Genomic DNA, 19,869 nt, shown 5'->3' with positions numbered 1-19,869 from the left:
AATTGATTATGGCTGAAAATCACATTGCAGCATTTTTTCCCATCACTGATAGGATGGGGATTGCTTCCTTTCTTTTTATACAACCTCATATTTTCACACCAATGTTAGAATACAGTGGAAGGAAATTGTGAATTTTCCAGGTGGCCTGTGTACTCTGCATCTTTGTACAGAAGTCCCAAGTACAATCCTAACCTGTGGGAAGAGTGCTCAGTATTCTGATATCATCAGAACTGATACATCATGTTTCAGTTAACAGAGAGAATAGAAGAATAGTCAGATGACTGGATTAGGTTGGGAGTGTTTCCTGAGAGAGTGATTTTGTGGGAGTGATGCAAACAGGAACTAGGGTATAGGTGGTCAAAGAGGGCAGTTGGTGATAATTGACATTGAACACTTACTATGTGGCAGGGACTCAGAAATGCTTCACATACATTGTCATCTAATCCTCTTATAACCCTATGTGGAAAGTAGTGCTACCTCTATTTCACAGGTTAGGAAGCAGAGACTGAAGTGACTTGCCCACATTTACACAGAACCAAGATTCAATCCCTGGCAGTCTGACCCTGGAGTCTTTGCCAGTGACCTACTCCCTAGTGATGAAGAGACCTTGAGGATAGTGTGTATAAAGAAGGGAGGCAGTGATCAAGCATCTACATCTTCCCTGAGGTGGTCTCCCTAATAAGACAAGAGTCCATCGGATACCCTACAAAATCTTTACAACATTATTGATTACACTGCACTGTACACCTGAAGCTGAAGCTAAACAATAATGAATGTCAACTACAAGTGTGTATATATATATATATATGGACACACACACACACACATATATGTATATACTTACAAGAAGCGGAGTACAGCATTAGGAATAGTGACAGTGGAAATGTAATGGCTGTGTGTGATGTCAGAGGGATAGTGGATGGAGGGAGGGGGGTTGACACAGTGTGAGGGATAGAAATGATAAACGTCTAAGTATTACTTTGTTTTGTGCACCTGAAACTAATTAAAAAAATAAAAAACAAACAAACAAACAAAAAAAGAAGGGAGGCAGAGGTATAGAAAAGCAGGCAGCCTGTATTGACAATATTAAAGGAAACCGTGCCCCAGGGGTCTTGTGAGTATTGCTGAGAAGAGAGGGTGAGGAAAAGAACTGTGTAAACATTTGCTTCTGCTTGAATGCGTAGCCCCCAGTGCCCCACCACCAATTAGGAGAGCCTTCTTGAAGAATGCTGCCTCAGCTTCTGAAAAGGAGACTCCAGGGCATGCATTAATGAGAGGAGGGGAGTTACAGCTGACAGAAAAATAAAGCTCTCAGAGGGAGCCCTGGGTCCCCAGTGAGGCCTGGAGCATGTTGACAGAGCAGCAAGAAACCCCTGCTGTTGGGCTCACCCTGACTCCTCAGCCTCCCGCTGCATCTTGGAACAGAGCTTTCTCCCCCATGAGTCACCTTATATGGGACAATTAATGAGTAGTGTGATGACAGGAGACACCTCCCCTGATTGTTCATATCTTGGGGTTGTGACCAGATAATTCGCCATTGCCCTCCTGGTTCCATTAGAGGAGAAGTGCCTTTTCAGCAGTTTGCAGAATTAGGATGCAAAAGCAAAGGGCACAGAGTTAACAGCACACATCTTTCATTTACTCAGTCAATTGCTTTTGGGAGAAGCATGGATTTAGAAGGGTGGCCTGTTTTGTTCGGAGATGCAGTCCCTCTTTAGTCAGTATTAGGATGCTTATTAGAATCACTTTGAGCAAGAGTGACTGGATTCTGTTATCCACTAATTCAACACAAATGGAACTCCCTGAAAGTAGAGTTTTTGAAGGGGCTTTCTTGTACTTAATCTGATTCCCTTTCTAAAAGTGAGGAAACTGAGACTCAGAGATGTTTACCTAAGGGCGATGCCCAGCGCCACGCAGGAGTTGACTCAGAAGTGGAACTAAGGTTGACTTGCTCTCAATCCTGTGCTCTTTTCTCAGCACCACGTGGGTAGAGTTCCCTGTAGCGCAAAGTTTGCTAAAGCCAGTAACTCCTCAAGGCTTCAAAAGGCCTCTTGTATACTTACCTGGCAGGGGAGATACCATGATCACGAAGGTGGTTTTCCCAGGGCGAGGCTTATCCATTGCAGTCCGGATGTGCTGACCCCTGCGATTTCCCCAAATGTGGGAAACTCGACTGCATAATTTGTGGTAGTGGGGGACTGCGTTCGCGCTCTCCCCTGTATTATTTTTTTAGGAAAAAAAATTAAAAAAATAAAAGGCCTCTTGTCATGAGGACCCAGGAGATTATGCAGGAAGATCGTGTTAGTCAGTTGCTTATTAGCCATTTGTTTTTTGATTATGAAAGTGCTCAGTACATTTCTAGGCACATGGAGAAAAAAAAATCAGGTCATGCTTTATGTCTTTAAGGAGTTTTCAGTCACATTGGAAGATGAGTAATAAAAACAAAAAACTTAATTACAACTTAAAGGTAAATGCAGAATTGCTCAAAAAAGGGAATAGGTTGGAATACTTGGGGAGTGGAGAGGGTGGTATATGAGTGCATATGGAAGGGTGGGTAAGGATGGAAAGATGGAGGAGACATAGGAGGGCAAGAGAAGGGTTTTTTTGTACCAAGGGAAACATAGACTCAGAGTAGAAAAGAGAACGTTCTGGGCCAGCTTCAGAGTGTGAGGTAATGGTGAGGGCTGTGTGTGTAGACACACATTTCTTTGATCCCTTTTGCTCTACTTGGTTTTCTTCCTCTCACAAGAATGCATAATTTAAAGTGAGACCAAAAAAGAAAAAAAGTGAGAACAAGAAAGAAAAAAGCCACTTTTTCTTGCACCTATACTTATTGTATTTCTTCATCTATTCATTTACCAACTAATTTTTGAAGGCAGAGGACAAAAATGGCCAACACTCAAAAAATTGTTTTTAGGAGAGTTACTAGGAATCACTGAATATATTATCGACTTTAAATTCTAACCATCCCTCTCTCCAGAATTGATTTCAGGGATTTTTGTTTTTGTCAAAACAGGTCTCTATGTTTATCAGAATATCCACATGGGAAGAATTTGTATTAATGTAATAAATTTAGAAAAGATAAATGAAAATAAGATTAGCATGTAAATGTCAGTGCCTACACAGGGGAGAAACTCCATGAATAAGGACAGGCAGAACCAGTTATTTCCCCCTCAGCATTGCCACAGTGTTGGGAATAATCTCTCTTATTCACCACAGCATGAGTTCCTCGAAGGAAGGGATGATGTCATGCGCACATCCCCACTGTGTCTCATATATACCTACCTGGTGGAGGTTAATAAAACAACCTCTACCATTCATTTAGTTGAATGAATAAATGAATATATAAATGTAAATCTAGCTTTCATCCTATGTACTAATTAGGGTAATGCTAGCTGCTGCAATAAGTAAGCCCATAAACTGTAGTGGCTTTGCACAACAGAATTGTAGTTATCACATATAATAGTCTAATGTGGTATCCATGGTTGATGGGTGGCTTTTTTCTAACTGGTGAATCAGGGACTCAGACTCCTTCCATCACATGGCTCTGCTTTGCAATGGGCTTCAGAGCCCTGTGCAGGTGGTGGGCGGACAGGGAAGAGACCAAAAATAGGGCCCAAGTAACACATATCACTTATGCTCACATTCATTGAACTAGAGCTACATGACCCTACCTAGGGGCAGGAACCTGTGTTCCCTAGCTGGGCAGCTTTCTCAAAGAGAGACTCAACATCAAGGATGAGAAGTATGGATTTTAGTGCACAGTGGCCATATCTCCCACTTCTGGCCTTTAGCACTTCCTAGCTGTGTGATCTTAGGCAACTTCATAGCCTCTCCAGGCCTCAGTGCCTTACTTATAAATGGGGATAATATATTTATCCTGTAAGGTTGTTGCAAATATTAAATGGCACATGTATTTGAAATAGCTAGCTTTAGTGCTAAGCATATGCTTAATAGAGGAGCTATTATAATACTGTTACTTTTCATATTTCAATTCAATTAAGATACTTATTGTGTTAACATTTATTTTTTTTCAACCATGATCATGGCACATGCAAAACTAGGGCAACTCAAGGAGAACGTGTAGTTGCATGTCTTAAGGTAAAAGAAGAGGTGGAGATTTCTAGTAATAACTAGAATAATAATAATAATTCTAGTAATAACTCCTACAGGGGTCATGGCACGTACTAAATCTAGGGTAACACATGGTACCCATTTGGCAGTGGACTTTAGATAAGAAGGAGAATTTTCTCTTGAAAACTTACTGCAGATCTGCTAAGCGAAGGTATATTTTTTCAGTGTAAAAGGCTGATTGTCCCTTAGACACCTCATCCTAGTAGAGGTAGATGGAATGGAATTATTAATGGACAAACTTGTCCCATAAAAGAAAGAGAATAAGAGACAGGACCCTGGGGAAAGGGGAACAAAAGGGTGTAAGGACTCCGGGCCATGGGAAGAGAAGAGGAGGAAAGAAAAGAGAAGGGCAAAGAGAGGAAGGGAAGGGAAGTGGCACTGTGGTGGGCCACCTGGATCTCCTCTTCAGGACTGAGTTACTCATTCCTGGGCTGCTGGGAGCATATTTTCTGCTGAGGGCTCATAGCTGAGACCTCACCTAGAAACTGTCCTTGTTTGAAGGGAGCTTCCTAGCCCAAGGTTACAACCTCCCTTCTCCCTCAGTCAAGGTGACACTACTAACTTGTTGTAGACCCTCTGTAGGGCCATCTCAGCTTTGCAGTTCCCAGTGGGGTTGGCTGAGGCTTCTGTTGTGATTGAGTTCAACCTCTCCTTTTGCCCAGTTCTGCTTCCCACATCCCTTCACAGCTGTGGTACCCAGAGCACTTCCCGGTAAAGTTTCCTGTAGGACTCTCCACCTCAGAGTCTTTCCTGGAGAACTGTATCTACTAGAGTAGTAGAGTAGAGAAGAAAAGGGGAACGATGGGAAGCAAACAGAAGAGGAGAGGACCCACAGGAGAGGGCATTTTTCCTTATGGATTGTCATATGCAGCAGTCCCAGAGGGCATCCATGTGAAAGGCCAGCTCCTTGTTTACCTCCGGGAAAACTCAGTGCAGTTAGACAATACGACTCCAACGTGAAGTAAAGGGCTCTTTGTACATTCTTCCGAAGTGCCTCCATATGCTTTCCCAGCTAACAGTGAGTTTGTTTGTTTAATAATGGATCATTCTGCTCACCTTTCACTGTCAATGGCCAATACTCGTGTTATATTCTGTGTACAGAATGCTGCTTACAAAATCTGTTTTCTCCCTTGCTCCCTACTCCCCACCTCTAATCTAACTTATCCAGCTCTGCTCTGAAAAGAACAACAATGTACCTTGCAAGTTCATTTGTTAGAAGGAAAGGGGAAATGTCTCTATGGCTTCTGTAGTGAGGGGTTTTGACCAAAAGGGCTTATGCTGCTTTTCTCTCCTGCCAGTGGGGTGTGGAAACGGGTTTCATAGTCTTCAGTGCCAAGCACACAGTGGGCCTGCAACAAGTACATTTTAAAATGAATTGCACTGCGTCTGTAATCAGTGTGATTTCACTAGCTGAGGTGATAAAGGATTCCCTAGAAACCTGACCTCCCGGACTGCCATTCACCTTCAGGCATTCTCAGTTAGACTTATATGTTTGCGGCCTCTTTGTGGACTTACTCCCTAACAAGAATGCTACTTTAAGGGTACTGTGAATATTCTAAAATTTCCCTCTATTTCAAGGGGTTCTATTTTCTCTGTGGGAGGGTTTGCCATTGTGAGATTCAATTTCCCTAATAGAAGTGTGTTTTCAGGCTTCCATTGTGATTAATTCAGAGGGTGCATTTATCTGTTGTGATCTAAATGTGTATTTGTTTTACCCTTAGCCAACAAGACAATTACAAATGTTGTCTTGCCTGCAACTGTAGGTTTGGAAATGCAGTTGTCACTGTGAAAGCCACAGAGTATATGAGTTCCAGGCTTTGTGCTGACACGTGACTAGCTGAATCCATGTAGGAGCCAGAAAGTGGAAACATATTTTACGGGCTTTTCTGCCCTACAGAATTGGCCCTGGGCTAAGCTTAGGCCTCAGCCTGACACACAGTTGTCCCTGAGTGTCCAGAGTGACATGACTCACTTCCCACCACTGTATGCCCAGGGGCACTCTAAGAATATTACTGTGTGGAAGTGCCCTGCCTCCCTCCTTCTGCCTCACTCATGGGAAAACTCAAGGATGGAACATTCTCCACTGCTATCCTGAAGAAGGTGGAGCCCATGAGGCCATCAGGCCACATCTTCCATGCTAATTTGCCTAAAAACATTAGTCCTGTAATGTCATGTGCTTAGCATTCATAATAAATACTTTTCTGCCCATAGTCCTAAAGACAGAGATGGTAATGAAAATATACTGATAACTGGATCATTTTTGTTAGTAAAGCTGAAAAAAGCATAGGACTCTGTGCCCTTTCTAGTGAAAAGCCAGAGTATCTGATGCTATCTTGGGATGGTTCCTGAGGGAGCAGTTTCATGTCAGTTTCTTGTAACTGTCACTCTAATGTGCTGAAGGGAAGTTTTATTGTCATTTGCATATTCTGAAAGTTTACAGAATTTTAAAAGAGTGTGCCTGAGAAATAACTTGTCTTAGTATATTTGAGAATTTGGATTTTTTTTTTCCTGGTTGGGACTGCCAAGCCTGGCTGTGACTCTAATCATTTATTTAGTATAGCTGCAGGTGGATTTAGTCCCAGTACCTGGGATTTAAAGAGGTATGAGCCGTGATTCCCGTACATAGTAAAATGAGTCAGACACGTAAGCAAATACTTCGAGTCCAGAACCTTTCCGTAGAGCTATCTACCAAGTACTTTGAGAGTAGCGAGGAAGGAGGAGGGAAGAGCTGACCAAGTCAACTTCGAGTACTTTCACAGTGGAAATGGCATTTGAACTGGGTTTTGAAGAATAAGTAGGAATGTAGAGGATGGGGAAAGATAGTGGAAACCACCCAGCAAGGGGCAAAACATGAAGATGCAAAGGGCTACGACACAATGGAGGAGGCTTGTGGATTTGCAAAGTGGTCTGTGGGCAAAAAGGCACATAAGGATTATGTATAAGCTTTATGTGATAGTCTGAGGGCTTTGGAACTTGGACAGGTGGAGCCATGGAAGCTTCTGGTCAGGAGAATGAGAACAGGAAGGGGCAAGAGTCAAATACTACATGGGGTGCGAGTAAGATGAGAATTGAGATGCTGCTGTAAACAGGTCCGTCAAGGCCCTGGTAGCCTTTGAGGGAACAGTTTCAGTAGCGTGGTGCTAATGGAACCAGGATGCCGGGATGTACAGAGTAGGTTGAAAGTGAAGAATATTAACAATAATGGGAAAGGGAGAGTGTGGAATGGTAGACACGATGAAGGATGGTTGGGGAAGATGTATTGGTTAGGATGGGGAAGATTGTGTAAGAGTTGCCACCCTTATGAATAATTTATTTGTATGTTCGTCTGGATTTATTTATTATGTTTGACCCCTTAACTCCCCAGGTAGAAATGAGCATTGCTTGGACTTTCTTCCTGGCTTCTGAAATACTAGAGAAAACTTGGCTGCTTATACATTTGCCTTCCCTTACTAGATCATAAGCAGTTTGAGGGCAGGGATTGTGTTTTATTAATATTTGTATTCCCCATACCTGACACTTAGTAGGTGTTCAATTGGGGTTTGTTGAAGAGTGATTGAATGATGACATAAATATTATAGATTGAAGGGAAGGAAACCATAGCCGTGGAGATGTTGAGCATAACAGAGAGAAGAAGGGAGATACTGATAAGAGGAAACTTCAGAGGTTAGAAAGAGATGGGTCCTTCAGAATAGGAGTCATCACACTTTTCTGAAAAGGGTTGAATAGTAAATATTTTAGACTCTGTGGTATCTGTTGCTCAACTATGACATCACGGTGTGAGAGTGGCCACACACATTGGGTAAAAGGATGGGCTTGGCTGTGTTCCATGATAACTTTGCTTGTGAAAACAGGCCCTGAATCATACTCTAGAAGATCTAGAAGGGGGGAGAGACTGGTACTACTTTAAAAAGGTGTAGGAAACTTCCCCAGAGAAGGTGGGAGAAGAGGGGAAAGAGTTATAAGTGGGAGAACAGAGTTTTACGGAGAATGGAAACCATTCTAAACAAAGTACCTGACTAATCCTGCAGGCAATAGACCAGGAAAATTTTAGGGCAGCCGTGGAACCAGATATAGAGGATACCACGGTCTCAGCGAGCATGGCCATGTAAGTTTCACCACTTTAATGTGAGTGTCCACCTTCCCCTTCCCTCTGTTTAGTGTGCACCTGAGTAAGGCTATGGATATGGAGTTTTCCAGGCCATGGGGCCTCAGTTCCCATCCATAGCTCATGTGAAGGTCAAGGGAATTAATGAATGCCTCTCCTGCAGTGTGCAGCATGGTGAGTGCTGACACCAAAGTAGCAGTTTGCTTGGGTTGTCATTTCTCACATTAAGGTTAGGAATTCACCATTTTAAGAACCAAGAGTCCCGATTCTTTCCCAAGAGATCTGGCATCTCCAATTTTTAAAAAATTTTTTTAAATTGGGGAATGTTGGGGAACAGTGTGTTTTTCCAGGACCCATCAGTCGTTGTCCTTTAGTCTAGTTGTGGAAGGTGCAGCTCAGCTCCAAGTCCAGTAGCCGATTTCACTCTTAGTTACAGGGGGCGCAGCCCACCATCCCATGTGGGAATTGAACCAACAACCTTGTTGTTAAGAGCTCACGCTCTAACCAACTGAGCCATCCGGCTGCCCCACCAGGCGCTAACTGGCAGCTCGTTGTCTTCAATCTAGTTATGGAGGGCACAGCTCACTGGCCCATGTGGGAATCAAACTGGCAACCCTGTTGTTAAGAGCTCGTGCTCTAACCAACTGAGCCATCCGCCCACCCCTGGCATGTCCAATTTTTTGACCCTTGGATGTAAGGGGTTTACTACATCCCATCTCAGGGAATAGAGTATTCCACTTGCCCACCTTATCAAGAGAAGCTACTAGGATAGTCTTCAAGTGATCTCTGTACCTTCTCTTCTTTGACCTAGAAATGTCTATTACATTTCCAATACCAGACATTTGCACTAACTGCCTATTTTTCCACAGGTGACTATTCTGATTTTGTCTTCAGAGCTTTAAAGGTTCTCACTAAAAACAGAACAGTAATTACAGTAAGAACCGCACAGGTTTAATCCCTGGCAGGGGTTGTGTGGTGTTCACTGTGGACCTCTGTGTGGGGCCTCCTCCATTCCAGCCTCTCTTTCATCTGCCCTCCACAGAAAGAGAGGCCAGGAGGTTAAAACCTTCAGAGATTCTCTTCCAGGGGTGATCTGGATTGCACACATAGGACCACTAGTAAGAGACATGATGGCAAAGGAGCCAGCAGCAAGGTGTGAGGTTGTGACTTCTTAATTCGTTGTCTCCTGCAGCCTCAGTGCACTCCCCATCCTGGTGGAGGAGGCTGGCTGCCATCAGCAGCTCCGTGATGGGCTGTGTTTCAGCACTGGTGACCGGAGAGTTTTAGATCAGCAGCAGAGGCGGTATGATTGTGGTTGCTGTGCTTGGAAGCTTCACTTAGTCTATTCGTCTGTTTCTTCTAATGATTTGGTTAAACACCTAATACCTGGCAATAAAATATTTTTTTGATCAAACCCGTTACAGGATACCTGTTGTCTGCAGCTGGACCTAACTGGTGCAGCATCCCACCAGGCCTGCAGGCCAAGCTAGGAAGTCAAGAAAGAGGTGGCTGAGTTTTTGTCAGGGTTGATGAGTGGGGGATGGGATTCAGCAGGGAGGGGGTAGGCGCCGGGACATGGAGATGCACATTGAAATGGTGAAGCGAGGTGGAGACTTCCCCCAGAAGCACATGAGCAGGAAGGGATGGAAGTCTCCCAGCACTGGGAGTCTTCATGAAGGTGAGGACTGCTGTCACTCGGTGTCCACAGGTGAGGTACACCTTGGCATTAATAAGGAAAACACACCACTACTTTTGTGAATTTCCCAATATGCTATTTCTAGGGTAACATTTAAATTTGGTCACAGAGTGCAGCAAAGTCTGACTGAAAAATTAAATGAACCGCTTTTAGACACTTAGTAAAAATTTGTGTGTGTGGATGCATGGAGAATGATAAAACTGTAGTGAGAGGCACATGCGAGACAGCTGCTCGGTTCACTCACCAAGTTCATCCTCAACGAACTGATGGATCTTTGCACGTCATGGCCCATTAGGGGTCACTGCAAATGGTGAAAGCACAAATACTAATGCTTTTATATGTTAGTTTCTTAAGCTCCTTTTTAAGTTAAACTAATAGATTAGGTAGTAAGTATGTCAACCACAGTTTTACTTTGCTTTTTAAATTCTTCATATGTTGACCAGAATCTTGTGGTTATTTAATGAACATCTGATAACTGAATTATTACCCATACAAATGTAATTGAGACCTTATGAGTCTACGGATAACAATGAAATCATCTTATCTTGAATGTCCCATTTATAAAATCTTTAGCCACTATCTTATGTGGGAATCTCAGATCTTCCTCCGAGTTTCCCTGATATATAACTAACAAAGACCTGGGTTTGCGTAGATAGCCAATATTTTTATGGAATTTGGTCAGATTAGAAACTAGATCTACTGCTTCTGCCCTTCTAGTGGGTTTTAATTTGAATAATTTATAAGCGATCACAAACTGAAGGCTAATGGTGGCTGCAAATATGTTTTGTTTGCATGGCTTTTAAAAAACATTTGAATTTGTTGCCCATGATAAAAATCAAGAGCTCTTACGAGAAAAACCCAGGTTTCCTAGCAGCATAGGTGCTCACCCTTGCTGAAGCTGAGTGGCTGCTGTCCCAATGGAAAGAGCGTGGCGGCCGTCTCCAAACAGCCCCGGCCTGACTTCCCTCATCCCTCATTGCTTGCCTGACTCTCATGGGCATTTAAGTTTATGACCCATGTAATAAATGATGATTGAATGAATAAAAGTTGTCATGTAGCACTGGAACATGGGTCCTCTGAAAAAAAATCACGATTGTAAGAATATTTAATCATTGGTCATAAAAATTGTGTTAGTAATGGCATCTTACTTGAGAAAAATAAGTATTTGGATTTCTGTTCTGGGCTATGCCAGTTTTGAAGACTCACCACTTAATTTCTATAGTACACTGTCATTAACCTCTTTATCCAGCATCCATTGAGCACCTCCTCTTGCTAAGTTATTATTTATGCAACGTAGAAAACATTTTTGCAACCATTTGTCTGCTCCCTCTTTGTGATCCTCCTAGATCGCTCATTTATGCCATCATTTAGGAGTATCTCTCTCTGCCATGTTCCTGGGGGAACTGGTTCTGCTCTATTTCCTTCTCTTTCCTCCAGTGCATTGTTTTGTGCACTAATATCTGTATCGTCTTTTTCTCTTTTAGCTTGAAAAATGTATCACTTAATAATGAAATGTATGCCTGGAAAATGAACATAGACCTACAGTCACTATTTTGATAAAACGTACACAGAAAGTGAATATAGCTACTTTAATATATGTCAAGGAATTAAATTGATCCATTTATTTATTCGGTCACTCACTCAGCAGATAACTTCTTGAGCACCTAATGTGTGCCTGATGTTTCCAGATCCTAAGGATGAAATAGCGAACCAAAGAGAACAACATTTAGCCACATTCTAGGGGAGAGGCAGGCACTAAACATCTTATACCATCTTGTCGGAGAGTTCCAGTGCTATGCAGAACCGTGCAGGAGGGGAAAGTGATCGAGTCATGTGGTGGCAGTTCTACGAGTAGATGGCAAGGCAAGTAAGGCCTCTCTGAAGAGGTGACGTTTGAGCAGAGCCCTGAATGAAGCAAGGGGACAAGCCATGTGGATGCTTGTTGGATCCTTTCCTGGCTGTAGAACAGCTCTTGCAAAGGCCCTGAGGAAAGAATGTGCTTGCTGTGTTTCTGGAAGAGCCTGAAGGCGGGTGTGGCTGGAATGGAGTACCTGAGGGAACCGGTAGGAAAGCTTCTGGGTTCAGGTTGAGTAGGCTTTGTAGGCCATGAAAAAGAACTTGGGTTTTCTTTTCATTGTGATGGGAAACCATGTAAAGATTTGTTTGTTTGTTCCTTTTCAAGATGGGAGACCCTTGAGCATCCATCTGTATGCACAGTAGAACTGGCCATGGATAATGCCTGATCACTGACTGGTGGGTTCGTTCCTAGAATCAAGTTCGGGTTTCCCATGACTGTGGCAGTGCACAGCGCTGACTGTTTAACTCCGTGTCATTGCTCTTGCTCTGCCAGTGCCCCCGGGCTCCTTTTCCTCTCTCTGACCCCCTCCTGGTGCAGGATACACCCTGCAGTATAGCACAATGTGAAAGCGGTGCATGCAGGCTTCTCATCATTTTTGATTTGCTGTGTACCTGCATCTGTGTTCACTGGAGTCTTCTGGGAGAACATGGATTCCAGGAACGATGGTCTCCATTACTTTTTGGATATGTGATGAATGTTTACTGAGGGACGTACATGCCTGTGTTTATTGGAACTGACAGTGGAAGCTCTGGCTCTGCAGCAGCTTTCTATACAAAATCCCCCAGAAGCACATTTGGATGGATATACATTTAGGCAGGTGCATCCATTAGGAAGGATCATTTTGATAGACAAACTAATTTGTGATACCCCATTGATCAAATGACAAAAGCATTCACTTTCCCATACTCCAGTGCTCCTTCGTAATTACTTAACTGTTTGGAATTATCATTCTCATGTTAAAAACCTTATTACTTTTCCTCTTGTAACGCTTGTCAGAAGAACACTGATTTACTTGTTTTTCTAGTAGAGGCTGGTCCACCAATGAGTTCTAACTAAAGCCCACTGATAAAAAGCGTTCCTTCCCCTTGTTAAAAGTTCATTTTCATCATAAGTTAGAATAATTTTTATGGTATTGTTTTTTTCCTGTTTTCACTTTGGCATGATTTTAACTCAATCCTGCAGTGCCACTTAAAATGTTACCTCATCTCTTACTGCTCTGCCCCTTGCTCTTGATACTCCAGGACCCTGGGTTTCTTATTTTCAGCTGCAGTTTTTGAGCTTGCTGTTAACTCTGCCTTGAACACTCTTCTGCAACATACCCTCATAGCCCTGTGCCTCACTTCCGTAAGGTTTCTGTGCAAATGTCAGCTTATTATTGAGGCCTTTACTGACCACCTTTTGTTAAATAAATACCCCACTACGGTACTCATCTCTTTTGATCAGTGTTATTTTTCTGTACAACATCATCACCCCCTGGCATGCTGTTTATTTACTTGGTTATTTGTTTATTACCTCCCTCACTAGAGTGTAAAGTCTGTAAAAGCAAGGACTTTGTTTTGATCACTGCTTATATCCTGAGTTCCAAGGACAGTGTTGCATAGAGAGTGACTCAATCAATATAAAAATGAACTATGGTGATTGATGGTTGGTGAAGTGAAGTTTGAGTTCTAGACATCCATTCTCACCAACAGAGCCACTTTCCATAGAGATATTGAAAGCCCAAAGTAAGCAATTTTTCTAGCCAAGGATTTCTACAGGCCCGTTTTCTTTGGATGTTGTTGGGTTGTTTTCTCTTAGGACAGAGAAATTGGCACGTGTGACTGACAGACCGTGTGGGAGTGGGTCTTTGAATCCTTGCTCTTCAAAGTGCGATCTGCCAACCAGCAGCACTGGTATCGCCGCAAGTTTGCAGGATCTCCAGGCCCACCCAACCTGCTCAATCAGAACCCGCATTTAGTGCAGGCGATTCCTATGTATAAGTAAAGTTTGAGAAATACAGCTCGAAATCACCTGACTTTGACCTAGAAACCAGAAGAGATCTTCTAGAATTTGGTCACTTAACTTGGTTTTGGAAATCATCGTTAGTAAAGGGGCCATTTTAAGTACTTACATTCTTGGTTTTTCTTTTTAAATTGAAAACAGATATGGAATTGTTAAATATGGAGGTGCTCACTTAATCTCTCTGTCCTCAAGTTCTTTCTCTTTATGAGGCGGCGGTCGGTCTAAGTGTGTGTGTGTGTGTGTGTGTGTGTGTGTGTGTACGTGTACACACACACACACGCACGCACTTGGGGTGTGCCATTCAGGCCCAAGTCAGACCTGGATATATCTTCACTTCCACTTTCCCCTCGCTGTTTCCTACATCTATCCTTCTCATAATCTGTAGAGCCACAGATGGAGAAATTGACTTATTGAGGAAAACGGTAACCACATTCTATTTGAAGAGAGCAGTTCGATGTCCTGATCCCTAGAAAGAATCCAACTGAGGTGCTAGTTGGATTGGGGAGGAAAAATGCTTATTTGAACTCTTACTCTGTGTCGGCACTACCTATGAGTATGTGCCTTACCTCATAAACTCACGGAATCCTAGCCACAAGGCGGTAAGATGAAAGTGCTGCTCTTGTTGTTCCCATTTAAAGTTGTGGAAACCAAAGCCTGGAAGGCGTCATTACTTTGTCAAGTTTACACAGTTACTAAGTGAAATAGCTGGGAATCTAATCCAGGTGGTCCTGCCATCATAGTGCTTCACTATTTTTGAGGGAGAATCTTGCAAATTTACTAATATCTATTAGAGAAAAATGTGGAGTAAATGTTGCTGAAAAGCAATTGTAAGCACTTCAGTGGGACTCATTTGAAAGGCAAAAGTATGAAATCCTGAATTTTCAGCTGAGTGATCAAGCTTTCTTCCTTTTGAGGCTCATATTTAAACCTTTTGTTATGCAGAACTGATAATGTGATTTTTCCAAAGCACAAACTGTCTGGAATGATGAACAAGTTATATATATTATTCATTGTAACTACTAACAAGTAGCATAACTTGAAATTGTTAAAATTGCTCTCAATCCACCTTCAGGCAATCATTAGCATGCAAGTGGAGTCTGCGCAAGGGCAATTCCAGGACAACTTGGTGAGGGGGAGGGGAGGAGACAGTGAGAAGGAACCCATATGTGTGCCTGACGCCTTCTACGTGTGAGGTCTGTGCTGGGTGTCTTACATACATTGTCGTATTTAATCTTCACAACACACCGATGCGTAGACTCATTTCCTCCATTTTATGAAAGAGGAAATCCAAGGTTTGGAGCTAAGTACTTGCTCTGAATCTAACAACTAACTGCTAACTGATGGTGGCAGGATTTGAATCAGGTTTACTTGATCTCAAAGCTCATCTTCTTCCCAACTTGGCACTTTGGAGAAAACCTGGGAGGTACATATGATGACATCTTTAAATTATTAGAAATACAGATTTTGGGTCAACATATTTATTTAAAAATAGATGTTGCCCCATCCTAATTAAAATGATGCTATTCCCACTACCTCTCAGCTCAGATTACTTGACAACAGTAAATTAAAAAAAGAACAAACAAACAAGCAAAAAAAAAAGACTATTGGTTTCCAAAGACCTCCCTGAAGGTCTAACAGAAAACAAGAGTAGTGAACAATTGGTCTACCTGTATATAGTCAGACACATTATCTGTTTAATCTCCAGTCCTGGTAAGTTATCCATTTGTTCATTTTATTTGAGGGAGAGGTTGGCTTTGCTTAGAGTTTGTTGAAACTATAAATATATACATGTCTCCAGCCAGCTGCATTGCACATCACAGCTGGCGTGCATTGATGTGTGCTGTCAACACGCTTGGCTGGAAATCTACCCCAAGTCTTCATTCTAGTGATTTGCTTCACTGGATGCAGTTGCCCTAATGCTGGCAAATTCTCCAAATTAAAAACCCATGCTGATTTTACCTGTCCTTGTTCTCAGCTCCCACAAAGGCATAAAAGACTTGGATGCAAACAGGTCAGCACAGCCATCTCTGTGAGGCAGAATTTCTTGGATGTATTTCCCGGCCTGTTGAAGGCAAAGCCCACAAAGAAGAAGAGAATCTCTTTTCACTGACAATGCATGATGATTTTGACCTTCCAAATGGAAGGCAGCTGAGCTTCTCAGTCACCGTGGAAACAGGCTGGCTGTCTTGATTCTGCAAAGTGGCTGTTGTAGCCTTTCATGAGGTAGCAGCCCCAGAAATTGCTGGGAATCAAGCCTATTTCCCCATGTCCAGTTTAAGTGATTTCTCCCCCTTAAAATCAAAGACTGGCTGGAAGTCCTCAAAACAGCTCATTCTTATGCTGCACCTTCTTGTAGCCTTTCTTACGTAAGGCTCTTAAGTTTAGTAATTCGGGGGAATCGTTTTTTTGAATGTAGAGTTATCAAAGCTTACAGAGTGATCGTTCCAATTTGAATGACCCTTGCAATATCTGGTGCACAATGAAAAGGGAGGCCAGTCATGTCGCCTGTGCCTTTCCCTGGCTGGGGTTTCTTAAAACCCTCCCCGTGATTCTCTAGTAACCGTATATTTCAGCTTCCTGCGGCAGCCAGCAAAATTCTGATGTAAAAGGGTTTGTCATTTTGATTCTAGTCGCAATGAAGCATTTTGTACAGGAAACAGTATAGAAGTCTTTTCAGTGGATGAAGAGCCTATTATCCATAGCAAAACCGCTGTGTTTTATGTCTGTCTGAGAATTACTGATTACAGCGACGGCCCAGGCAGAAAGCAACGAAGCTGCTGCTGAGTTGTCGTGGCCTGGAAATGGATGGGAGCTGTATTTTTTTTTAAGCACTATCAATTGGTGCCGTAGTCTCCATTTTCTAAACTACAAATGAGCTCTTTGGTTAGAAATCCTGAGGGTAAAAGGCAGCTGCCTAAAGGGAGGAGACATTCTCTGACGGCCCGGTCGGTTTTCGAGTTGGCGGAGAATGATGGATAACCAATTCATTCCACTGATGACAAACCCTGCCTCTTTGAAGCCTGTTTACTTTTGTAGGATTTTCTGTCAGCATTTCCCAGTTGCATCTGTGATGATCAATTTGAGAGGGAACATCAGTACCTTTTATGACTAATGTGCCTTGATTTTGGCAAGAGCAGGAAACAGTCTTTTTTGGAGACTTACTACAGCTTCACTCTTCAGGCGTCATGACCAAGGTTTGAACTTGCCATTTGCGCTTCTTGGATATAAAACCCTCCAGGAGGGGGAGACAGGAAAAAAACTCCCCACAGAGGGTTGTTTGATGTTTTGAGGAATTTGTAGCGATCCTAATCACACCTAGCATGTTTTGTTCTTCTACTGAGAGTCCACTGCATGGGTGGGCGGCCCACGTGGCTGCACAGGGCAAGATCTCCGAAGAGCCCTGTGCTTTGTTTAATGCTCTGCTGTCACCTTCTTGAAATTCTTAAAATTTTTTTGAGCAAGGAATCCTTTATGTTTATTTTGCACTAAGCTCCATAAATTATGTAGCCAGTCCTGCTTGTAGTTTATTCTTAAAAGATGGTAAAATAAACAAACAAAACAAAACAAACATCCACAAAAACCGCACAAGGACATAGTTCTGCTTCTAGGTTGATGAGCATGTGGAAATTTGGGGAGAGTGACTTGCCTAGAGAGGGCAGCTCCATGTCCTTTCCCCCATACCTTACTCTATGCATCTCTTCCATCTGGCTGTTCCTGAGATTTATCCTTTTATAATAAACCAGTGAGCTAGTTAAAAAAAAAAAATGTTGAAGCAAGGGCTCTGACCAAATATTCCTATCTCTTGTTTATTAACAATTGAACTTGCTTTTCTTTTTGACTTTCTTCTGTTTCTTATCCTTCTGTTTCTTCCACATAGAGAGGAAATTTGTATAATATATAGTTAACAGACAGACTGAGCTGAAGTCACTTCTCATTTACTTGCTGTGTGACCTTGGGCAAGTAACTTTATTTCTTTAAGCCTTAGTTTAATTACTTGTAAAATGGGATTGCTTGTAAAACGATCACAGCATCTAACTCAGCATTGTTATGAGGATTAAATTAGATAATGTTTCTGAAACATCTAGCATAGTACCTGGCAATGGTAAGCACTCCGTAAATTAGAGATATACATTTTATTTCTTACTGACTTTCTCCAACATTTTATTATGAAAATTATCAAATATGCAGAACGATTAAAGAATTTTGTAGTGAATGCGCATACCCGTGTCATATATTCTATCGTTAACATTTTACTCTATTTGCTTTCTCATATCTCTTTCCATCTATCCATCTCCATCCATTCACCAGTCCGTCTTATTTTCGTAATGAATTTCAAAGGCAGTTGCTGATATGAGTATACTTGCCCTATATGTTTCAGTAACTGAATCCTTAACTGGAGGTCATTATTTATTTACTTGCTTTTTCTTTTGAGGTGATATACATAGAGTGAAACACCCAAATCTTAAGTGTGTATTTACTGACTTTTGTCAAATGCTTGTAGTTGTTTAGCCCAAATCTCTCTTAACTTATAGGACTTCACCCCAGAAAGTACCCTCATGCACCTTTCCAGCCAATCCCTGCTCCCATCCTCCTCCCCAGAGGGAACCTCTGTCTGTTTCGTATTTTTTAAAACATTAAATTAGTTTTATAACTAATAACGTTATATAACTTTATATAAAGGTAATCATACAGTATATACTCTTATGTAAGGTTTCTTGCTCTCAGCATAGTATTTTTCAGATTTATCTACGTTAGTGTTCGTTTGTTTGTCTTGCTGAGAACTATTCCATTTATGACTATACCATAGTTTATCATTCTCCTATCAATGAACACCTGGGACGTCTCAGGTTTTAGCTACGTATTATGACTGAAGCTGTTATGAACATTCCTGTAGACATCCTCTTTTTGTGGAATTGCTAGGTCAGGGAGTAGGTATATATTTAGTTTTTAAAGAAACTGTCATAAATTATCCCAAAGTGGCTGTAGCCAGTGGTGTGCTGATACATTTTTATCAATTGGGTTTCCAAAAAAAGGAGAAAAATGATAAGGAGGAGGGAGGGAAAAGAAGAGGGGGGGGAGAAGGGAGAGGGAAAGGGAGATGGAGACGGAGCAGGAGAAAGAAGATGAAGAAGGCAAGGAGAGTAAGGCGGGGGAAGGAAGCAGGAGGAAGGGGAGGAGGGGCAGGAGAGGAAGGAGAAGAGGACCACCTAAAACTGCAATTACAAAATTGTCAATTCCATGTGAATACTCCCATCACGGCCAATTTCAAGCGACCAATGTGAAGTCATTGAGGACTCAGATAGGAAGAGATGTACACAGTCGGCTCTTGTGAGCCAGTGAAAGCTGGCTCCTGTACACCACTAGTGGCGCTATTTCATTCTCACCAACACCACAGGGGAGTTTCAGGGGCTCCACATCCTTGTCAACATCTGGTGTTATCAGTCTTTTTAACGTCAGCCATCTTGGTGGATGATATTAGTGGTGTCTCACTGGGGTTTTAAATTCTCATTCTCTGGTGAGAGGGAAAATGTGCCTATTGATCTTTCATATAACCGCTTTAATGATGGATCTGTTGGAATCTACCTGGTTGTTGTTTTTTTATTGGGAAGATTCATTTAGAAAACATTTACCTACCTCCAAGTGTTGAAGATATTCTCTACCTTTTCTTATAAAGGCTTTATTATTTAACTTTTATAAGAAGTGTATAATTAATTTTAAGTTGTACTTAGTATGAGTAGAGGTCAAAGTTCATTTTTTTTGCATATGGATATTCAGTTCTTGTGGCAACATTTGCAGTGACTTTTTTCCCCCGTTAGATTGTGTTTGTCAAAAATTAGAGTGTTTCCATTTCTTGTTTCTATATTGTTACAGTGCTTTGTTTGTTGATAGCTATGCTAGTAACACATTATCTTGATTGCTATAGCTTAATAGTCTTGAAGTCAGGTAGTGTAAGTCCTCCAACTTTATTTTTCTTTTTCAAGGTGTCTTTCCACCTGAAACTAATAAAAAAAAAATAACCCCAAAAAACAAACAAAAATGAGGATCAATTATATTTATATGTATATGTATATACTA

At 41.9% G+C, this 19,869-nt stretch overlaps 1 protein-coding gene and 1 non-coding gene across 3 annotated transcripts in view; both read left to right on the top strand.

The window, feature by feature from the left end:
• RASGEF1B (RasGEF domain family member 1B) overlaps window positions 1-19,869 on the top strand; it is a 534,882-nt gene that overhangs the window by 128,618 nt on the left and 386,395 nt on the right. The gene's annotated exons all lie outside the window — the stretch shown is intronic.
• LOC117022668 (U1 spliceosomal RNA) lies at window positions 2,056-2,219 on the top strand. The gene has a single exon (XR_004423080.1). It is a non-coding gene; the product is annotated as a U1 spliceosomal RNA (small nuclear RNA).

The sequence above is a fragment of the Rhinolophus ferrumequinum genome, chromosome 5, assembly GCF_004115265.2.
Source record: "Rhinolophus ferrumequinum isolate MPI-CBG mRhiFer1 chromosome 5, mRhiFer1_v1.p, whole genome shotgun sequence".
NCBI lineage: Eukaryota > Metazoa > Chordata > Mammalia > Chiroptera > Rhinolophidae > Rhinolophus > Rhinolophus ferrumequinum.
The sequence above is the reverse complement of the archived record's forward strand: the minus strand, read 5'-3'. Positions and strand labels throughout refer to the sequence as shown.